A 21,382-nucleotide genomic window follows, 5' to 3' on the forward strand; every position below is an offset into this window, starting at 1 on the left:
TAGTTTCAGGTGTACAATACAGTGATTTCACAATTCTATGGATCATTCAGTGCTCATCATGGTAATTATACTCTTAATCCCCTTCAACCTGTTTCACCCATACCCCACCCATCTCCTCTCTGGTAACCATCAGTTTGTTCTCTACAGCTAAGAGCCTGTTTTGGTTTTTTTTTTGTCTTTTGTTTGTTTTGTTTCTTAAATTCCACATATGAGCGAAATCATATGGTATTTATCTTAAAGATAAAGATATCTTAATCTTATCATATGGCATTTATCAAATGGCATCCTTTTTTATGGCTGAGTAACATTCCTGTGTGTGTGTGTGTGTGTGTGTGTGTGTGTATCCACCACATCTTCTTTATCCATTCATCTATCAATGGACATGGGGCTGCTTCCATAATTTGGCAATTGTAAATAATGCTGCAATAAACATGGGGGTGCATATTTTTTCAAATTAGTGCTTTTGTATTCTTTGGGTCAACACCCAGTGGTGGAATTACTGGATCAAATTGTAGTTCTATTTTTAGTTTTCTGAGAAACATGCATGCAGTCTTCCACAGTGGCCACACAAGTCTGCAGTGCACGAGTCTTCCTTTTTCTCCACCTCCTCACCAACACTCGTTGTTTCTTGAGGTTTTGATTCTAGCCATGCTGACAGGTGTGAGGTGATATCTCATTGTGGTTTTGATTTGCATCTCCCTGATGATGATGATGATGAGCATCTTTTCATGTGTCTCTTCTGTTTTCTTTGAAGAAATGTCTGTTCATGTCTTCTGTTCATTTTAAATTTTATTTTTTTTAATTTTTTAAAAAGATTTTATTTATTTATTGGACAGGCAGAAATCACAAGTAGGCATAGAGGCAGGCAGAGAGAGGAGGAAGCAGGCTCTCTGCTGAGCCGAGAGCCCGATGTGGGGCTCGATCCCAGGACCCTGGGATCATGACCTGAGCTGAAGGCAGAAGCTTTAACCCACTGAACCACCCAGGCACCCCTTCTGTTCGTTTTAAATCAGATTATTTTCTTGGTGTTGAGTTGTGTATGTTCTTTATATATTTTGGGTACTAACCCTTTATGGGATATGTATGTGCAAATATCTTCTCCCATTCTGTAGGGTGTCTTACCTCTAGTATCGGTTTACCAACTTAAACATTATCTATTTGCTAGGACTCTTACAGATCTAGTTCGCTGGCACCACTGCAACTCTCACAGCACACTTAAACTTCCATTTCTTGTTCCATACAACGGACTGGCCCCTCCACCCCCAATTCATGTTGTGAATATTAGCTCCCCAGCTCTTTCTCTCAGCCTTGACCTTTGTCAGCTGAAATTTTGTATTTGTCTTAAAATATCGAAGTTGGTTGCATTGATAGTTTGCATTGTAACCATAATGAATTGTTCTATTTGTCTACAAGTTGATTCTAAATATTAAAAATAATTAACAACATATATATTATTGTGACTATAAATGCTGCTGTTCCCTCAGCAGTCAAATAATGTCTATGAACACAGGGCTTTCTTACCAGCATTTGTGAGCACCCAAATGAGAATGGTCTTAACATAAATTTCAATCATGTCACATTTTAGTTTGCCTTGTATTTGGAAAATGTCTTTCTTATACTTTGTCTCTTGAGTTTCTAATTACCCTTTCATTGCTGTTGAAAGAAAGACCTTAAGGATTAACATACGTCTTCTTCACCTTTTCCTTACTCTCATCCAGGTTCTTATTCATAGTATCCATTGCTTGGAAACTATTCCATTGTTGTTTTTGAAATTCCAGTTTTTTTCTTATTTAGACTGTGGTTTTCTTTTATTGATTTTTGTTTGCCTTTTTGGATCCAACACCTTTATTATATCTTTGTTTAATTTTTCTGAGTGCACAGTCTTTCTGTCTGTCCTCAGTAAAAGGTCATACCATTTTTTTTCTCCCAGGGACCTCCTTTCCAGGATCTCCATGCCCTGACCTGGACCAGGCCATGTTCTGGAAGTGCCACTTTGCATGACGTCATCATGGCACAATCCTTCACGACTCTCCTGGCTCATCCCCACTGTGTGCTAGATCTTACTCCTCAGTTACCAGGAAAATTTCCCCAGGGTTTCTAGTAAAAGGGTGCATATGAAGTAAATTTTGCGGGGACTTGCCTATCTTTACTCTGTCATCATTCTGGTGGAAAAAGTGTTTTATAGACTTGTTCCTTTCTGTTTTGCTCTCTTGAGGCTTTTAGAACTTTTTTTTTTTTTAATCTCTAGGTTTCTCAAATTTCACAGTGAAATTTCTGGTGTGGCTTTTATTTCACTTATCTTTCTGGATATCTTTGCAGCCTCTTTTGCTACAACTTCTAGAACTTATATTATTTTTTGGATAAACTCATCCTTTCTGGTTTTGGAAGGTTTTTAGGTTTTGGGATTTTTAAAAAAGATTTTATTTATTTATTTGAGAAAGAAAGAGAATGAGAGAGAGGTCAGAGGGAGAAGCAGACTCCCCGCCAATCAGAGAGCCTAATGTGGGACTCAATCCAAGGGCTCCAGGATCACGATCTGAGCTGAAGGCAGTTGCTTAACCAACTGGCCATCCAGGTACCCTCTTCTGAGATTTTTTTAAGTTGTATGTTAGACCTCCTAGATTAAACCTCCCTGTCTCTTGTTTTTTGGTTCAGTTTTCTGTATGTGTGTTATTTGGTTTACTTTCTGAGAGATTTCTTTGATTTTATCTTCCTACCCTTCTACTGAATTTGTAATTTTAGCAATATTTTTCTTTTTAGTTTATTTGCAAGAACTCTTTCTAATTTTTTTACTGTTTCTTTTTCATGGCATTCTATCCTTCTTTCATGGACATATTACATGTACCTCTGTGGTGGTACTAATTATATTACTTAAAATGCTATTTTCAGTATTATACTATTATGAATTAGTTCTGACTCTTCTGGGGACAGTTTTTCTCTTCATTTACGTGTTCTTTCCCTTCCAGTTTGCAGGCTTGATTCAAACATCTGCTGAACTGTGGGTGTCTGTTTATACTTGAAAATTCCAAGTCTCACTGGTAGTGCAGGATCGAGTGGTGGGGTTTTCATCGGAACCCGTGTCGCTTTCCACCAGGCAGGAAGGCTGGGAGGAGGCACCATTCCATGGAATTGCTGAAGGAGGTACGTTTTACCTGGATCACCAATACTGTTCTAACTACTGTAGTTCTTCCTATATCTTTGTTTAAAGATATAGGAGAGCTCTTTTGATGTTTTCAGAAAAGTTGTTTTTTCTTTGTTTGGGGCCTAAGCAGCTGGGTACAAGACACACAGGGAAGTGGAGGAGGCAGATGGGGAATAACTCATTTTAATGTATTTTAATCTTAAATCTTCAGCAGATCCCCTGTCTTTCATGCCTCCAACAGGAGTCCCAAGTCTTTCCAGGCACTACGTGTGGGTTCCCGCCCACTTTCAATGCTTGCAGTACAGTTCGTCTTGATAATCTGGGTTTCCTCAGGCCTATTTCATCGTGAACCAATTCTGTGCACTTTCTGTTTTGCAGAAATTTGTTGAACTCAATTGTTAGTTTTTTTTTTTTTTTTTTAAGATTTCATTTATTTATTTGTCACAGAGAGAGAATAAGGGAGAGCACAAGCAGGGGGAGCGGCAGGCAGTGCAGGCGGAGGCAGAAGCAGGCTCCTTACTGAGTAAGGACCCCGATGCAGAACTCCATCCCAGGACTCCAGCATGATGACCTGAGCCAAAGGCAGATGCTTAACCAATTGTGCAGATGTCCCAAATTCCACTGTTTGTCAATGGCACATTCTCCTATTTTCTTTATTTGGGGGATTTTCAAAGATATTATTTATTAGCATTTTAATGCAGAGTGTATGCATTTATGTATTCAGTCTGCCAACTGAGACCGAAAATCTTTATTTACTTTAGTAATCAAGATATAACTTCATTATTTCTTCTCAGGAAGAAATGGGAAGAATGTTCTGAATTGCAGGCAGTTCTGATGGCTAGAATGACAGGAGTTGAGGAAATTCATGGAAGATAAAAGAGAATGTTTTTCTTCTGCCGGTCCCCAACACAACCCCCCGAGGATCAAGGCAGGCAAAATTATCCGCTCTCCCCAAACCACATTAGATGTATTTGATTTCATCTCTCCCACACATATGTGGACCTGAATTTGGAACTCATGTTTTCTTTTATGAATGCTCATTATGTACCATGTATAAGTCACATATCATTTCATTTAATTCTAGCCACCCTTCAAATTAGATATTATCTTTATTTTATAGTTGACTAAATGGGGACTGAATGCAGTTAACTATTCTATCCAAGCTCATGCAGCTTATAAGAGACTCCACCAGAGGTTTAGCCAAAGCTGTAGCCCATCTTCTTTCTGCTCTCATGAGAAAAAGCATATTAATGTTTAAGTCTTCATCTCCTCTTTCCTCCCCCTCCCCTTCTCCACTCCCAGAGTCTGAGGTCTAGTAGAAAATGTACCAATTTAGGAGTCAGAGAATTTAGATTTTAGTTTTGCCTCTGCCACATTTGGTAATGCTACTTTGGTTCCGTCACTAGACTTTTCTGACCCTGAGTTTCTGCATCTATATAGAAAAGTACTGGGGCCCCCAGCTGGTTCCGTCCGTAGAACGTGTGACTCTTGGTCTTGAGATGGGGAGTTTGAGCCTTGTGAGTAGAGCCTTCTTAAAAAAGAAAAGAAAAGTATAATAAAATCGGCTCTGTCTCAGCCACGGATTACAGAGGATCACATAAGAGTGAGCATATTAAAAGGCTCTGCAGGTAGGGGTCCCTTGGTGGTGTGGTTCATCAAGCATTACATTCTGAACTCTTGTTTTTGGCTCATTTCCTGATTTCAGGGTCGTGAGATGGAGCCCTTTCTTGGATCCTGAGCTCAGCTCAGCATCTGCTTGGGTTTCTCTCTCCCTCTGTTCCTTCTCCTGTCCCTCCACCTCCCCTGCCCCTTGCTCTCTCTCTCTCTCTTTTTAAAAAAGAAAAAAGACTGCAGGTAATCCCAGAAACAGTTCACACCTGTATAGTACACTATAATTTGCAAAGGGCAATAACATTGTGAAATAAATCCCGTTTTGCAGATGAAAACTGCAGCTGTCTTGATATAATACAGCTCCCACTTTGCAGAATCAGAATTGAAACCTCATTCTTACTCCAAATTCCATTTTTTCCCACTTCATAATGCTGCCACATTATTTACAAGAGGATTCTTTAATTATTAAGCAGTTAACAACAGAATTTATTCACATAGCTTACTCACTTGATAACATGCTATGTTTTTCTATTCATAATTTTATTTACATACTACTCTTCTGGAGCTCACCTATTGTATTAAGTAAGGCATGGCTGTATTAATTATTTATTATTCATTTATTACTTTAATATATTAAATTATGTCATAATGGCCACAAAGTATGAAGCAATTCCTTAAAGGCACTTGAGTTAAAAACAGTAGCCTAAATGGTACTTGGCACCTACCATAATCCCTGGCATAACTTAATACCATTTCATATCACTGGATGATATTTTCAATAAAATAAAGAGCTAGACTGCATCTTCAGTATCTTTTAAAAGAAAGCTTTCTAGCAAGTTATATAATGTTTACATGGTTCTTCGGCTTTAAAATACATCCTTGCCAAATGAGCATGAATCCTCCAACCTAACCTCTGGGAAGTCTTGTTGGAGAAGACCACACGAATACCAGAGAGTCTGTTTGTCTAGATGGTGTCTGGGCCACAATGCCGTCTCCTAGTGGATTAATAAGAAAACAAGCCATTAAGCCTTAGAACATGGGGTACAAAAGGAGACACAACAGACGGAGGGCTGAGAAAGAGCAGGGGGAGAGGCAGAGGGAGAAAGCAACGTTAGAAAACTAGGAGCAAACAAGAAAAAGGGACTCTGTGTATTCTCAGCACTGGCATGGCCCCGAGATGGGTAGATATACAGGAAAGAAAAAAGGGTGCTAATTAATATTCAGGTTACAGAAGCCAAAATGAACAGTTTCTAAGAACAGAGGTAATTAAATCTCTGCACATATGAAAGAGAAGCTAACAAGCACTGATGGGCCGTCCACTTCCTTGGACTGGTGAGCTTCATGCCTTTAAGATGACAAGTTTTCTAGTGATGGAACCTCGTCACTGCAAAGAAGCACCAGTATCCGGCCTGACAGTCCTACTTCTCATGGCCAGGCCACTCTGCCCGTAGTCCCCCACCCACCACCCCTGCCCGCTGGGGCAGTGGGACACCACCTACCAGCTGGGCCAACCAATTAGTTCCACAGCAGAAACCAGTTTCAGCTTTAAGGTTTATAATTCTGTTGCATTCTATCCCAAACAAATCCTAAATTCATCAAAATTGAAACTCAGAATATAGTTGGAAAAATGGTGAGATGTGGGGGTACAACCTCATTGTAGAAACCACAAAATATATAAAACAAGTTTTGAAAAATCATCCATAATCCCATAAACTTAAAGTACTTGCTTTCTTTGAAGAGTAGCTTGTATATAATTAGGCTCTAAATTTTCATAACAGTCCTACAAAAGAGAACTGTCTGAACCACGAAATGCTGCCAAGACTTTACCTTCAAAACAGGATCAAAGGGGGCGCCTGGGTGGCTCAGTGGGTTAAGCCGCTGCCTTTGGCTCAGGTCATGATCTCAGGGTCCTGGGATCGAGTCCCACATCGGGCTCTCTGCTCAGCAGGGAGCCTGCTTCCCTCTCTCTCTCTCTCTGCCTGCCTCTCCATCTACTTGTGATTTCTCCCTGTCAAATAAATAAATAAAATCTTTAAAAAAAAAAAAAAAAAAAAACAGGATCAAAGGATAATGACTCTATTCTTCAATTTCAATGTACTTTTTTTTTTTTTTTAAAGATTTTATCTTTAGGTCATCTCTATACCCCATGTGGGGCTTGAACTCGCAACCCCAAGATCAAGAGTACCATGCTCTACTGACTGAGGTGCCCAGGCACCTATCTTTTTTTTCCACTAATGCTTTTGATATTTGGACTTTGGAGTTCTGAACGATATTCTGTAATAAAATCATAATAAAATAATCATATAGAAGCTGGTGCATGGGAAAAAAAGACTATGAAGTTTAAATAGAATATGTTTAATTCCAGATTCACCTCTGATCTTTGTTAAAGGTACTCTGTCATTTTTATACAGCAGTTGCTTATATTTTGGATTCTGCTTGACTCTATGTCATTTTGTATATACATGCCCCTTAGCTCATTTTCTTTTTTTTTTTTTAAAGATTTTATTTATTTATTTGACAGACAGAGATCACAAGTAGGCAGAGAAGCAGGCAGAGAGAGAGGAGGAAGCGGCTCCCTGCCGAGCAGAGAGCCCGACACGGGGCTCGATTCCAGGACCCTGGGATCATGACCTGAGCTGAAGGCAGAGGCTTTAACCCACTGAGCCACCCAGGCGCCCCTTAGCTCATTTTCTAAGGGGCCCCTCCCTCCCAAACTCTGTTTTTAACTCCATGCTGTTATCAGTCTTGTCCTGGCCATGTCACTGACCTTCTTTGAATCTTCTCTGGATCCTCCAGTATCTTTAGAATCAAAACCAAACTCATGGCACAGAAAACCCTTCCAAGCTGGTCTCTCTACTTTGTGCCCCTACTCCTGGGCTGGATGCAGAGTATTAATGCAGGTTTTGATAAGCTCAGGGAGAGTGTTCTCCAGGGTGGATGAAATATGTCTCTGTCCTGGAGTCTATAGTCCCACAGCCCCTGCCCAATCTTGGCACACTGTCCAGCTTGCTGATTTTGCTGGTCTAACTGGTGGTGCAAGCTGGTTGTGGATGAATGATATTTGGTATCTTTGGTTTTCTCCCCTGGTGATTGCTCATTCACAATGTTTCCCCTTCATTTTTTCATACTGATTTGCCTTAGATCCTTGTAAGTTTTAGATATTGCAAAAGTCTTCTCTTGGATCTGTCAAGATTTGAGCCATAATGTCTTTCATTGAAGAGAAATACTCAATTTTGATGGAAGTTAATGAATGTATTTTTTGCTTGCTTGTACTTTGCAAGTTTTAATACTTATTCTATAAGATGAAATTAGTCATCACCTCCCCTCAGAACCTGAAAGACTTTTTTCATAGTTCTTTCATCTTACCCACTTTTAAAGAATTTCTTTAGACATTCTGTCTTGTTTTCTGAAGTCTGACCTCTTCCAGGACAGGAACTGAGCATTATTCATCCTTAATCCTTAGCAGTCTGACTCATGGTAGTTCAGGGCTGGTGGAAAGCAGGAGTGACCCATGTTAGTGGTTATGTCATTGTGCTGAGTTCTAGTAAAGCCATTGCCTCTCACTTCTGCAATGCCTCCCACAGTCTCTTCTGCCCACAGTTATTTGGAATTGGGGCTCAGACAGAATGAGTCTTTTAGTATCAGATGCCAGCCACAGGAGATCTGGAAACATAGAGCAGCCATTCAGGGGCATGAATGTAGATCATCAAGGAGTGGGAGATGATCTGCACAGAGAAGAGAGCAAGAGTCCGTGGTGGCAAAAGCGAGAGACCAGGCTTTCATTGGTTCTTGACAAGTTATCTGCTTCTGAAAATTCCTTATGCAGTTTTGGATGTCATAAGATACCTGTACATTCCTTTACCAAGAGAAAGCTTTTATTAAAAAAGGTTTTATTTATTTATTTATTTATTTATTTATTTATTTGAGAGAGACAGCAAATGAGAGAGAGAGCTAGTGCATGAGTGGAGGAAGAGGTTGGGGGAGAGGAAGAGAATCTCAAGCAGACTTCATGCTGTGTGTGGAGCCTGGTACGAGGTTCGACCTCGCCGCCATCTGAGATGATGAACTGGGCCGAAGCCAAGAGTCAGACACGTAACTGACTGAGCTTCCCAGGTGCCCTGACCAAGAAAAAGCTTGAGTAAGTTCCTCTTCTTTATAACCAAAATATCCCGAAGGTACCTATCCATATGTTTTCTACATAGCAATAACATAATTGCAATTTTTGCATTTTTCACTGGAGTTAATAGTAACTTGTTCAATACCTACTTATTATAGCTAAGGCATCTTTTTGTTCTTTTAATAACCACACAAAAGCGGACTCCTATTCAACTTGTCACCCAGTGATCTCTTTTTAACTGTCTATACTTTTTTATTCCTTAGCAGATACTACCACGCTTACTAGGACTGAAATCATGAGGTCATGTTATGGTCAGATTCATCTTTTTGAATTAACCATGTTGATTACGTGTATTGCCATGTAAGTTCTATTTCTGTCTAAGGTGATATCAATTCCACTTTATATTTATAGCATCTAAAATTTTTCACGTGAAAATGGAAAACTCAGCAATTTGGTACGTTGGTAGAAGAACCCAATAAAAGGATAGGACTCAAGATCACTCATTTACTTACATGTTAATTCTATTTAATGTGTTTAAAAAATATAATATAACCTCCCTAAGTCAGTCCTCTATGATTTCACTTTTGTAGTAGTTCATATAGTAACTGGGTGGGTTAAATTTTTTTATTAAAAGTTTTTGTATTGTGTAATAAAACACAGGCACTAAAATCCACAGAAAACAAATATATAGCTCAATGAGTAATTTCAAGACAGACACACCCTTATAATTACCACCCAGGCCAAGAAATAGAACTTTGCCATCCACCCCGGAAGCCACTCCCCAACACAATCACAACCCCCTCGAGGTTAATTTTTAATTATATAAATGACAAAATGATTAGGTAAACAATAGTGTAAATAATTTTAAAGAGAATGTTTACATGTATCAGACTAATTTTTCATGTTTAAAATTGTTTTTAAATCCTATTTGAGTAAAAAATTTATGATAATATTGGAATGCTCATGATTCTGTATAGTTTACTGTATACTCTCTATAGATAGATGATAGCTACGTAGATAGGATAGACAGACATGAATATAGTTTTAATATATTATCCTCACTACACCATGCAATGTGTGATTTTAATAGGAGAAGAAGCCAAAGATCAAAGACAAAGAAATTTGCTCAAGGACAAAGCGAGAATTGAAATCAAGTAGCTCTAACACTCCTTTCCAGTATATTCTGCTATGATAATTCTAAGTGATTCTTATTTGTTCATTAAAACAGGTTTGCCTGTTATTTTATGCATGCAGTTCTGTTACTATATGCTACTATTTATAAGATCCTGTAATAAAATATTTCACTCCTGAGAATGGCCTTTTTTCTTGATTCATCCTTGTGAATGCTTCACTTTATTCCTAACCTAAATTATATAGCCTGGCTCAACACGAGTCTACAACAACAACTCTTGGGTACCTGGGTGGCTCAGTGGGTTAAGCCTCTGCCTTCGGCTCAGGTCATAATCTCAGAGTCCTGGGTTTGAGCCCCGCATCGGGCTCTCTGCTCAGTGGGGAGCCTGCTTCCTTCTCTCTCTCTGCCTGCCTCTCTTGCCTACTTGTGATCTCTCTCTCTATATATATATTCAATAAATAAATAAAATCTTAAGAAAAAGAAAAAAAAAACTCTTTTGCGGAATCCATATTCTGTCAGACACCATGCTGAGCAGTTAACATTGGGAATTTCATTTAACTCTGAAAAAAGTTCTTTGGGATGGGCGTCGTTTTGTTCTCCCTGTCTCAGAGGTGCCCCTGGCAGGAAGAGCGGGATGTATCCTTGGCCACAGCTCCCAGTGCAGGCCCTTCCTACACATGCGCGCTCTACCCCACACACCTCCTGACCTCCAGGCGCCCTACAGCAGGAGTCTTTTTTTTTCCTTTTTAACCTGAACATGCTTGAGTCACCAACAGAACCTAGAGCAAATCAAAAAGAGATACTGGGTGAAGCAAAGGAACGAATCCCAAGTCCTATCTGTGCTCCTAAGACTGTGTCTCTTGGCTTGCTCTCCCTGGTGTGCAACGTGTCAGGGGAAGTGCTTTGGAGGAACAGGTAGATTTCATTTGGCCGTCCCTAGAAAGCTCTGGTGGCTGCAATTTCCGTGACTCACAGAAAGGATACACAGGAGAAGAGGTGCCGAAAACTCCCTTTCATACTTAGTAATTACCATGGATAGTTTTTTAAAATATTAGACTATTATGGCAGATTGGCAAAGGAAGAATAACTTTTTCAATATGAACTGAAGTTATTTTGAACTTACTTTGTGCAGCAACTTATGTAAACCTGCCTATCACTGTAAAAGAGCTTGTCTTCTGTGTTTTCAAAGTCATAATTTAAATGACAACCAAATATGTTAAGTGGCTTTTGTAAACTCGCTACAATCTTTGCATGCCCAGACTTGTCTGGGACAAAGTGTACAAAACAGACATGTGATTTATAAACTATGGGCTAGTCAAATGAATACAAAGAAAACGAAGAGAATTGTCTATATTTGAGTGTTTGGGAGTGATACTTTAAAAACATGTTAAGGAAAACTTATTTGCTGCCATTTGCTTGACTTTTATCTCAAACAGACTTAACTAAAGCTAATAAATTAGGCATGCTAATTATTCCCCATCAATAATATCTGGAAACAGTGCTTGAACCTCCAAATCATTTTGTTTCTATTACAAAGATCACAGAAACAGAGCAGAAAGGATCTCAAGAGAGAATAAAATTCTCGTTTTTGACATTGGGCTGCTCACCTAATTTGTCTGCACCCGTATTTCCTTCTGAAAAAATGGAGATATTATCATTACCTGAAGAATGAGACAGAAGACTGAAGGTTCTGGATGTATTAAAGCAAGTGATGACTTAACTATGTTTTCAAACATGACAATTTGGTCTGGATTACTTGATTCATGTATTTTATAAGTTTTCATCGACTAACTGCCTTCCTGGTATTGCACAGAAAGCTAAAGAATACATACTCTATGGGGAACCTGGGTGGCTCAGTTGGTTAAGCCTCTGACTCTTGATTTCTGCTCAGATTGTGGTCTCAGGGCCCTGAGACCCCCTCCATCAGGTTCAGCATGAAGTCTTCTCAAGATTCTCTCTCTGCCCCTCTCCATTTGCCCCTTCCCCCAGCTCACCATGTACTCTCTCTCAAATAAACAAATAAATAAGTAAATAAATAAAATCTTGAAAAAGAAAAAAAAAAAGGGAGAGAGAATACATACTCTAGTGGCCTGGAGGCGTTAGGGATTCCATTCTTGTCTGATTTTGATCTTCAAACTTTATTACATTTATTTTTTAATTTTATTTATTTATTTTTATTCATGGGAGACAGAGAGAGAGGCAGAGGGAGAAGCAGAGGCAGAGGGAGAAGCAGGGTCCCTAAAGAGTAGAGAGCCTGATGCTGGACTCAATCCCGGGACCCGGGATCATGACCTGAGCCAAAGGCAGATGCTTAACCATCTGAGCCACCCAGGCGCCCATTCTTCAAACTTTTAAATATATAAAGTAGTTACACAGTAAATATTGAGCAAGAACAATATTGCCAAGGCTCATTACATTTCCCTCCAAGCAGCTCAGGTATCATATCATTAAGAATATGACCATTCTTGGGGTAAAGGCAGTCTTATTCCCATTTAACAAATTGGGGCCTAGTAAACTTAATGATATGCTCAAATTCAGATAAAAACAGCCCTGAGCAAAACAAGGCTGGAACTTAGGTTTCAAATTCTGCGTTCTATTAACTAAACTGTTACCTTGTTCAGTTTTTAATCTATATTGGTGCTTTTAAAGTTGTCTGGAAACATAAAAAATGTAGAGTTGCCTTAGTAATAAGTGGGACTTTATACAAACAAAATCAAATTCAAATTGTATTGTAACTTCTTGGGAGAAGGATGAACTAAATCCTTTTGATTGGCCCAAAATGACTAGTTATAATAGACTTCTAAAGGGAAAAAAAAATTATTTGGACCATGAAGTGACTTCACTCCATTCAGAATTGTTTCAAGCTAAATTTACACTCAAACAGCTTGAAAAAGCCAATGTCAAGCTCAGTCAGAGCTGCCCGTGAGCAGAACAGTGTCTGCATTTGTCATACGATGGTTAACACATTCAGCTGAGATTTCTCCACAGCTCTAAATACAGACTAGTGTTTCTAAAAATTGTTTAATCCTTTTAAAGCAGACGAGATTTGCCAGGATCTTTTTTTTTTTTTAATAAATAAAGGGTATGTTTTACAAGTATTAAGTTAACAGAAGTAAGAATTGTTATTAATTCTCTTTCACCATGGCAATTGGCCACAGAACATTAAGCAAGGCACCTAAGAAGTAGCCAGAAACATCCAAAACCTTAAGGGAGAATGCAAGTAAATAAGCAAATTTTAAGTAATTTTCCAGCCACTTTTATTCATGTATAATTTGTAGATAAAGGAAAACCCATCCTTGGTACAGGTGTTTCTAAAACCCAATCTCCAGTCTGCTGCAGAAAACCTCACAGGTGTTGAAGATGAAAAGAGAAGCTGAACTTTGATGGTCAAAATTCTCAAGGAAGAAAGGAAGCAACTTTCCAAAGATTTGTTGGTAAGAGCAGTGAGGACCCAAAAAGGGTGCCTAACGTTTGGCTGCAATTAGCCAGGCCAGCATCCCCTCAATGTTCTGTACTGTTGACATAGTTCCTCCCGCATAAGACTGATTTCTAATCAACAATATTTTGTTGATTGATGTTTTGCTGATATACAAGTTCAGTCTTGCTTAAGAACTAGAGATTGTGGAAGATGGTGACTTAAGTCACTATTGAAAGACGTGCTGCTGTGGTAATTTGCTAGCTTTGAATATAACAAAAGAAGAAATATATATATTTTTTTGTAAAAACAATCTCCTATGCCAGGTCCATGCTTTCAGAAAGCAGAACTGGTCCCCTCAGGATTGGTCTGAATACCAACTGGTGAATTTGTAGATTAGCTGTAACCTTGTCCCAGTCCCAGGCCAGCTGCCTTCCCTTCGGAATTCAGATAGCTGTGCACTTGCTGGTCATTATCATTAGGTGTAATGAATTTACAAAATTGCAAACTAATTAAAATACTGGTGTAGCAAAATCAATTTGGAAAGGCATATGTATAAAAATAAACAAAAGTTAACATTTGTAGATCGTTTGCTTTTTTGGATTTTTCATGTCACCACTTTCATTGGTGTAATTAATTGAGGTTTAATTGCTAAACTTTTTAAAAAAGATTTATTTATTTATTTGAGAGCGAGAGCGAGAGAGTGTGCGAGCAGAGGAAGGGGCAGAGGAAGAGGGAGACAAGCACACTCCCCGCTGAACAGTGAGCCCAATGGCAGAGCTCAGTCCCAGAACTCCCAAGATCATGACCCAAATCAAGAGTCAGATGCCTAACTGACTGAGCCACCAAGGAGCCCCTTGAAAAATAGTTATGTATTTTTAAGATATTGTAATGCTTGAAATATATATGATATATTGTGTTCTGGAAGATTGTGAAGAAAAAAAACCTATCCTCCTTTTTGCTTTATGGAGGATATTAATATATACAGTCCACATGGCAAAGCACTGAGGTCGCCCGCCGACAGTCATGTGAGGGAGCCATCTTGGAAGCAGCCTCTGCAGCCTCGGCTGAATGCAGCCCCTTCCTTGCTGCAAGACCTGGAGCCACCCAGCTACACTCTTGAATCCTTCAACTGTGGGGCCCCATTTGTTGTTTGAAGCCACTAAAAATAATAATAATAATAATAAAATAAAAAATAAAACAAGATATGTTGTTGGGGTTTAACCAACTTTGTACCACAAAGTACACTGGACTTCTAGAAAGAGCCCTCTGTTGCACTGGAAAAACAAAAACAAAAAAACTTTCAAAACTGTTATTCCCCAGGCCTGACTCCTTCCTGGGATAGCACAAGTATGGATATGATCTGATCTGACTAAGTAAATATTTGTTAAACACCTAGTATTGAAAGATACTCTAGTAGATAAAGAAAAAAGTTGACACCAGAGAAAAGGAACTCAGTCAGTGATTACTTGTATCTGTGTTGTTTTTTAAAAAAACAGTCCTAAGGGGCACCTGGGTGGCTCAGTGGGTTAAGCCGCTGCCTTCGGCCCAGGTCATGATCTCAGGATCCTGGGATCGAGTCCCGCATCGGGCTCTCTGCTCAGCAGGGAGCCTGCTTCCCTCTCTCCCTCTCTTTCTCTCTCTGCCTGCCTCTCCATCTACTTGTGATTTCTCTCTGTCAAATAAATAAATAAAATCTTAAAAAAAAAGTATTAATAAACACAGTCGTTTGTCAGAAATTGCCCTTTTATGTACCTGCCTTCATACCTCTCCTGTTTGTCCCTGGTGATACTTCTTCCCATCCAATCTTCACATTTCACAATATTTATAAGGTTCAGAATTGGGAGAATCATTCACATTGTTCACTTTGGCTCATTTGTAGAACAATACTCAAAAGATCATTAACTATTAAAATCTTTTTTAAAAGCGGGGGGGGGGGGTTGCCCAGATGGCTCAGTGGGTTACAGCCTCTGCCTTTGGCTCAGGTCATGATCCCAGGGTTCTGGGATCGAGCCCCACTTCGGGCTCTCTGCTCTCTGCCCCTCTCTCTCTGCCTGCCTCTCTGTGATCTCTGTCTGTCAAATAAATAAATAAAATCTTATAAACAAAAAAGATCATTAGCTGTTATCAGCTATCTTGTTACCTTACAGAGATGTGACAATAAAGGAGAGTTGACTTTGACCTGTTTTGTTGACAGAGATTTATATATGTATTTTAGGATTTCCAATGCATTTAACAATTTTGATGGGGAAAAGGTGAATTCTGATTGCTGAACTAAAATGGAAGGATGCAGGAGGACAGAATTGGAAATGGTAGCTAAATGAATAGGCGGAGTTTAGCTAATGGCTTATATGATATGAGGCCATAAGAGGCCATAAAGCCTCTTATCCCTAAAAATTATCGCTGCTCTGTAATGTCTGAAGTCTTCATATCTCTCCAGTTAAAGACTCTGTTAAAATGCAGAACAACGCCCCATGAGAAGTAACATTTTAATTGTTATCAGCCAGTTATTCCTTTGTGGAAGTGTGTATTAGCTTCTATCTTAGCAGTAGATTTTGATGGAGAACAGAATATCGAGAGCCGTGGGATGAAGTAGAGAAGAAAGAAGCATGTCTCAGAGCCCTTTGGACACCTTGTCTGTTTTTCAGTTTTGCCGATGGTTGGAATGACATGCACAGAAAAGAATCTGATTTACCAAGAAATTGATTTACAAATATTTTTCTATAATTAAAAAGAAACAACCTTCAAGCTTATAGAAAAAGCCTAATAGCACAAGAAACTTCTATCTGTTCTTTATCTTCATTTGGTAAAAGCACCATCATTGTGTCTTCCTGACTGTTCATTATGTCAAGTTTCTGTCTGCTATCATTTCTCTTTTGCCCAAAGAACTTCCCTTAGTATTTCTTGTACAGCAAATCTGCTACTGAGAAAGCCTTTCAATTCCATTTATCTAAACATATGTGAATGGCTACATTAAAGTCCTTGTCTGCTAATTCAACATCTGGGTTGTCTTGGAGCCCGTTTATATGGACTATTTTTGTCTTGACTGTGGACCACATTGTCCTATCTCTTTTCTTGACTGTGGATCTCATTTTCCTGTTGTTCTCATTCCTGTAATTATTTTAGTGTATAGTAAACATTGTGGATGATATGGTACAGAGATTCTACATTCTGTCATCTTCCTCTGAAAAGTGTCTTTTTGTTCTAGTAGGCAATTTAGCAGGACTCAAACTCTATCTCCTGTGGTGGGCAGCAGCTGAGGACTCTGCTTATTTCTTTCAGTTTCTTAGCTGTTTATTTCCCGCCGGGCTCCTTTCTGCCAGTCTCTCATCGTAGATTTGTAGTTCAGGGATCAGTCAAGGACTTGTCGGTATTTATGTGCAACTTCTGGAGTTCCCCCTTCTGTGGTTCCTTTCTTTCTGTGATGTTCCTTCTCACTTTCCAGTCTCTCCAGAAGCCCTGAATGTCGGACTCCGGTAGGTTTTGCGGGCCAACAGGCACGAGGAGAGCGTCCGGGCCAGCCGGTAGCTCCCCTTGGGGCTGAGCGGGATGGCGAGTGTCGTGTCGCGAGTCCAGGCGCATTCACGAACCACACCAGACTCGGGGGATCTGTCGAAGCAGGATCTCACTTTATTGAGCGGGGTTGCAGCTTATATTGGGTAGGGGATGGGAAATGAGGTCAGCGGGGAGAGAGCCTATGGGGTTTGGTTACGTAGTCAGTAACTGGGTAGGGTGTGTTGGGCAAGAGGAGGAAATATCAGAGATATGCGGAACTGAAACCGCCACGTTGACGCCAATACTGCCACGGTGGCGCCTTTTCTAGCCGGAAGAGAAGGCAGGCCAGCGCCATCTTTGCTGTGCCCAACACCTGAACTCTGTCCTTTTCCTCAAACCAATTTCACTGTAGCTTTCCACTTAAATTCTATCTATCTCAGCTATTGGACTGGGAAATACCTTCGGGCAAAAAAACCACACAAACACACAACTAACACAGTCTTTTCTTTCAAAGAAACCAGATGCAGAATACTTTTCAAAAACATGAAAAATAAAACATCAATTCTACAAATTGTTACAAGCAAATTAATTAATTCAGCAAGTATTTATCAGGCATTTACTTTGGGCTAGTTATTATGCTAATACTAGGTGCTAGAAAGCTTTTGAGATCTAAGAATTGTTTTCGATTGTAGTCACTTGAATGGGCCTGGTTTTCTAAATCTCAGAATAAAATGTTATTCAGAGATACTTGCAATCACTTCCCTCCGAATGAATACGTTAAACATACATTTGCTTGTTCTGTCATAAACACCTTACCTTTATATGGCGCATTTTTTAAAGAAATTCTGATTTCTGAGGCCAGATGCATTTTCAGTTAAGTTTAATAACACCAGCAGTTGGTTGCAGTTAAAAACCTCCCTCTCTGTTTTCATCTTATTTTATTTTTCCTTCCCTTCCCCTATGTTCATGTTTTGTTTCTTAAATTCCACATGAGTGAGATCATATAACTGTCTTTCTCTGATTGAGTTATGTCGCTCAGCATCATACCCTTTAGCTCCATCCATGTCTTTGCAAATGGCAAGATCTCTTTTTTTTTGATAGTTGAGTCTTTCATATATATCTATATATATCATCATATATATCTATATATATTTTATATATATAAAGTTATATATATAATTTATATATATAAAATTTTTCATCTCTCTCTCTATATATATATATACATATATATATGTATATATATATAATATCACCTTTTCTTTATGCATTCATCTGTCAATGGATATCTGGGCTCTTTCCATAGTTGGGCTATTGTGGACATTGCTGCTGTAAACAGTTGGGAGTATGTGCCCATTTGAATCACTATATTTGTATCTTTTGGACAAATACCCAGTATTGCCACTGCTGGGTCATAGGGTAGGTCTATTTTCAACTTTTTGCGGAGCCTCCATAATGTTTCCCAGAATGGCTGCACCGGTATGCATTCCCACCAAGAGCGTAAGAAGATTCCCCTTTCTCTGTATCCTCACCATCTGTTGTTTCTTGACATGTTAATTTTACCCATTCTGACCATGTGAACTGATACCTCATTGTGGTTTTGATTTGTAGGGCAGACCATAAAAAACTTAACTCTAGGAAACAAATGGAGGGTCGCTGGAGGGGAGGTTGGTGGGGAGGGAAGGGATAATCGGTGACGGGCATCAAGGAGGGCACTTGATAGATGAGCACTGGGTGTCATGTTTAACATGAATCACTAAATTCTACCCCTGAAACTAGGGAACCAAACCAAACCAAACCAAACCAAACCCAACTTTCTTCAGCTAGTTTGGAATGTGTCAAAATGTTTTTCCTAAAAATCCCTGCAATGGAGAGCCACTCCTTACAGCGAAACCTCTGTAGTTTCTCTGTTTGGAAGAGAAGAAACTCTAGAACTAGAAACATCAAAAATAAAAGGGAACACAGTGGGCCTTCAGCATCACACTGGGGGCTCGACTACTACCAATAAGCCTGGACAGTGAGCAGCCTCCCTCGGATTTATCTCCCCTTCCTACTTGGAATGTGGAATGTTACTAGTCTATACAATTGGTTTTCGTTTTTTACTATTCCTGAGTAAAATAAAGGTGGAGAATACATCAGTATGAAATCCAAAGCTAAATGCCCCTCATTTATTTTGGGGTGAGAGGTCAAGGACAGGAGGGAGCTGCTGCTGTTTCCACATGTGCGTTGGGGAGTTCGGAGGGCTCACCCCCTTGGTTCTGGAGCCTCCTGAGTCATCCTTCCTCTCACATCCTCATTCAAGGCTGTGCTGCGCATAGACTTACAGGAGGCTGAAGAGGGACGAAAAGAGGAGTGGGATATTTTTCTTGCCTTATAGTTTTGTGTAAGTTTGGCTCTGGCTTTAATGGCGGGGCGGGGGGGGGGGTTGTCCAGTGGAAAACAGATTTAAGACTAGGCTTGAGTTCCCACTTTGTGATGCTCCTGGTTTTGCATGCAGGTTGGAGATGAGCCAAGTGTCCTTTCTATTTCCATTTGGTTTTTCAGCCCCTGTTCCAGTTCTGATTCTATTACTAGACTAGAATAGCCTCTAGATCACAGACAGCTAGCACAGAGTCTATGCGCCTCAACAGCTTGTTGAATGAAGTACTTGGCGCCGCAAAATATATTTTTGTCCTTTCCCCCTTTAATTGTATTTTCTAAGTTAAATGTATTCTTAGCCATGGAAATGATTTTTATTACGATAATTTTATCTATTTCTTTTCCAGCCTTAAAATAGTTCTGACATTACAACAATTTCATGATCAACTCTGCATTTCATTTATGAATCATAAAGACTTCCACCTGTATAGATCAATAACAAACACCTGTGCCCTCTGGAGGCTAACTCCTTCCTTTAGTGTGGCTGGCCTGGCCAGCGCTAGCTAAACACCCAGTGATTTACCACCATGAGGCGGGACACCAGGAGAGGCTCACCAGTGCTTCCTGCTGAAGATCTTATGCGTTAAAAAGAGAAGAAAGGAGGAAAAGGAGAACACAAGTGTTAGTTACCAGTTTATTAGTCATTCCAGTTTTCTTCCAAAGAAAATAGTTTCACTGAACCCTTGGATGAGTGGGCTGGGGGTAGGGAGAGGAGAAGCGGTACTATCAGCTGGTGTGGCTTTGAAGTGTGGCTGCAGGCCTTCCAGCCCTTTCCCAGCTCAGCTGTTGAAGCAGAGAAGCAACTTCAAAGGCAGACTCACTGTTGTTCCTGCCGGTGGGGGGTGGGGGGTTGGGGTGTGATTCCCATCAGTTGGCTTTAGAGAAAAAATGGGGAGGAATTCATCCTCTCCCTTGCCAAGGTTTGATGCTCACCAAAGGATCTACCACCTTTTGGTTTTGACTGTAGCTAGTGGAGGCAAACCAAAAACAAACCACAGTCAATTTCACTGGGACTTACATTTACTTATGTACACTATTTTACAGATCATCTGAGATGGTCAGTTTTTGTAATTTGTCCAGATTGTGCAACATGTCAATGATACAAGGAAACTGCTCCTGCTCCTGATTATAGTTTCTGTTCACAGAAATATAAAGTGGCTTTCCCAAGAGCAAAGCAGAGTTTAAGAAGATTGTTCCCTTGCTGCTCTGCGACCTCCTGCCCATAATTTTAACTGCTTACAGTCCTGAAGTTAGTTTTTCAGTGTATGTATTGGTAGTGCATTCAAACCCTTCTGTGAGTCAAGAAAGAGTTATTCCATTTGGTCAACAATTCACCTTGTACAAGAAAGACATTTTTGAATAATAAAATTTAAAAGCAAATGCAATTTCCCTCTATAATTTTATTTGGTCTAAATCTTTCCATTTAAAATTTATGTTCTTTACTTCACAATTATAAAGGGAAAAGGAAACAATGCTTGAAATATTAACTCTAACTCTTAAAATCAAACGAACTTTGATTCAAAAACGAATTCTATGACAGTGATGGGGACAGGTAAACTTCCCGGCCACTAGCTTCCACCAACTTTTATTTAAATAAACTTGAAAAATTAGGTAAAAACATTTCAATGTACGGTACAAGACAGGAGAGTTTTCAGGGAAGTTTAATTATGCTAGAATAGAAAAGTGTAAGGAACCGGTCACATTAAACTTGAGAGTTACACGGCCAAGAAGCAAGTTGCCAACACCAGTATACAGGTGTATATTATTCAGCGGCATGCCTCCAGCATGGTCCAAAGAAGACTGTTCTGATGGGATGAAACTGGGGGATTTAAAAAAAAAAAAAAAAAAAAAAACCAAACAAGTTCCTGAGCACACAATGAAGGGAAAATATTCCAATCACAGAAAGCTTCCACAATTAGCAGAGAGTAGAAAAGACAGTCTCCTGCACAAGTTCGGAAGCAGCGAAGATCGTTAATTCAATTAACGCGTAGTAAGGACAGCAGTGAGAACCCAAATTTGTCCACTACCTGTATTACATTCATCACAGAATAC

The sequence above is a fragment of the Mustela putorius genome, unplaced genomic scaffold (genome assembly GCF_011764305.1).
Source record: "Mustela putorius furo isolate JIRA1106 unplaced genomic scaffold, ASM1176430v1.1 tig00003976_pilon_pilon_pilon, whole genome shotgun sequence".
Taxonomy (NCBI): Eukaryota; Metazoa; Chordata; class Mammalia; order Carnivora; family Mustelidae; genus Mustela; species Mustela putorius.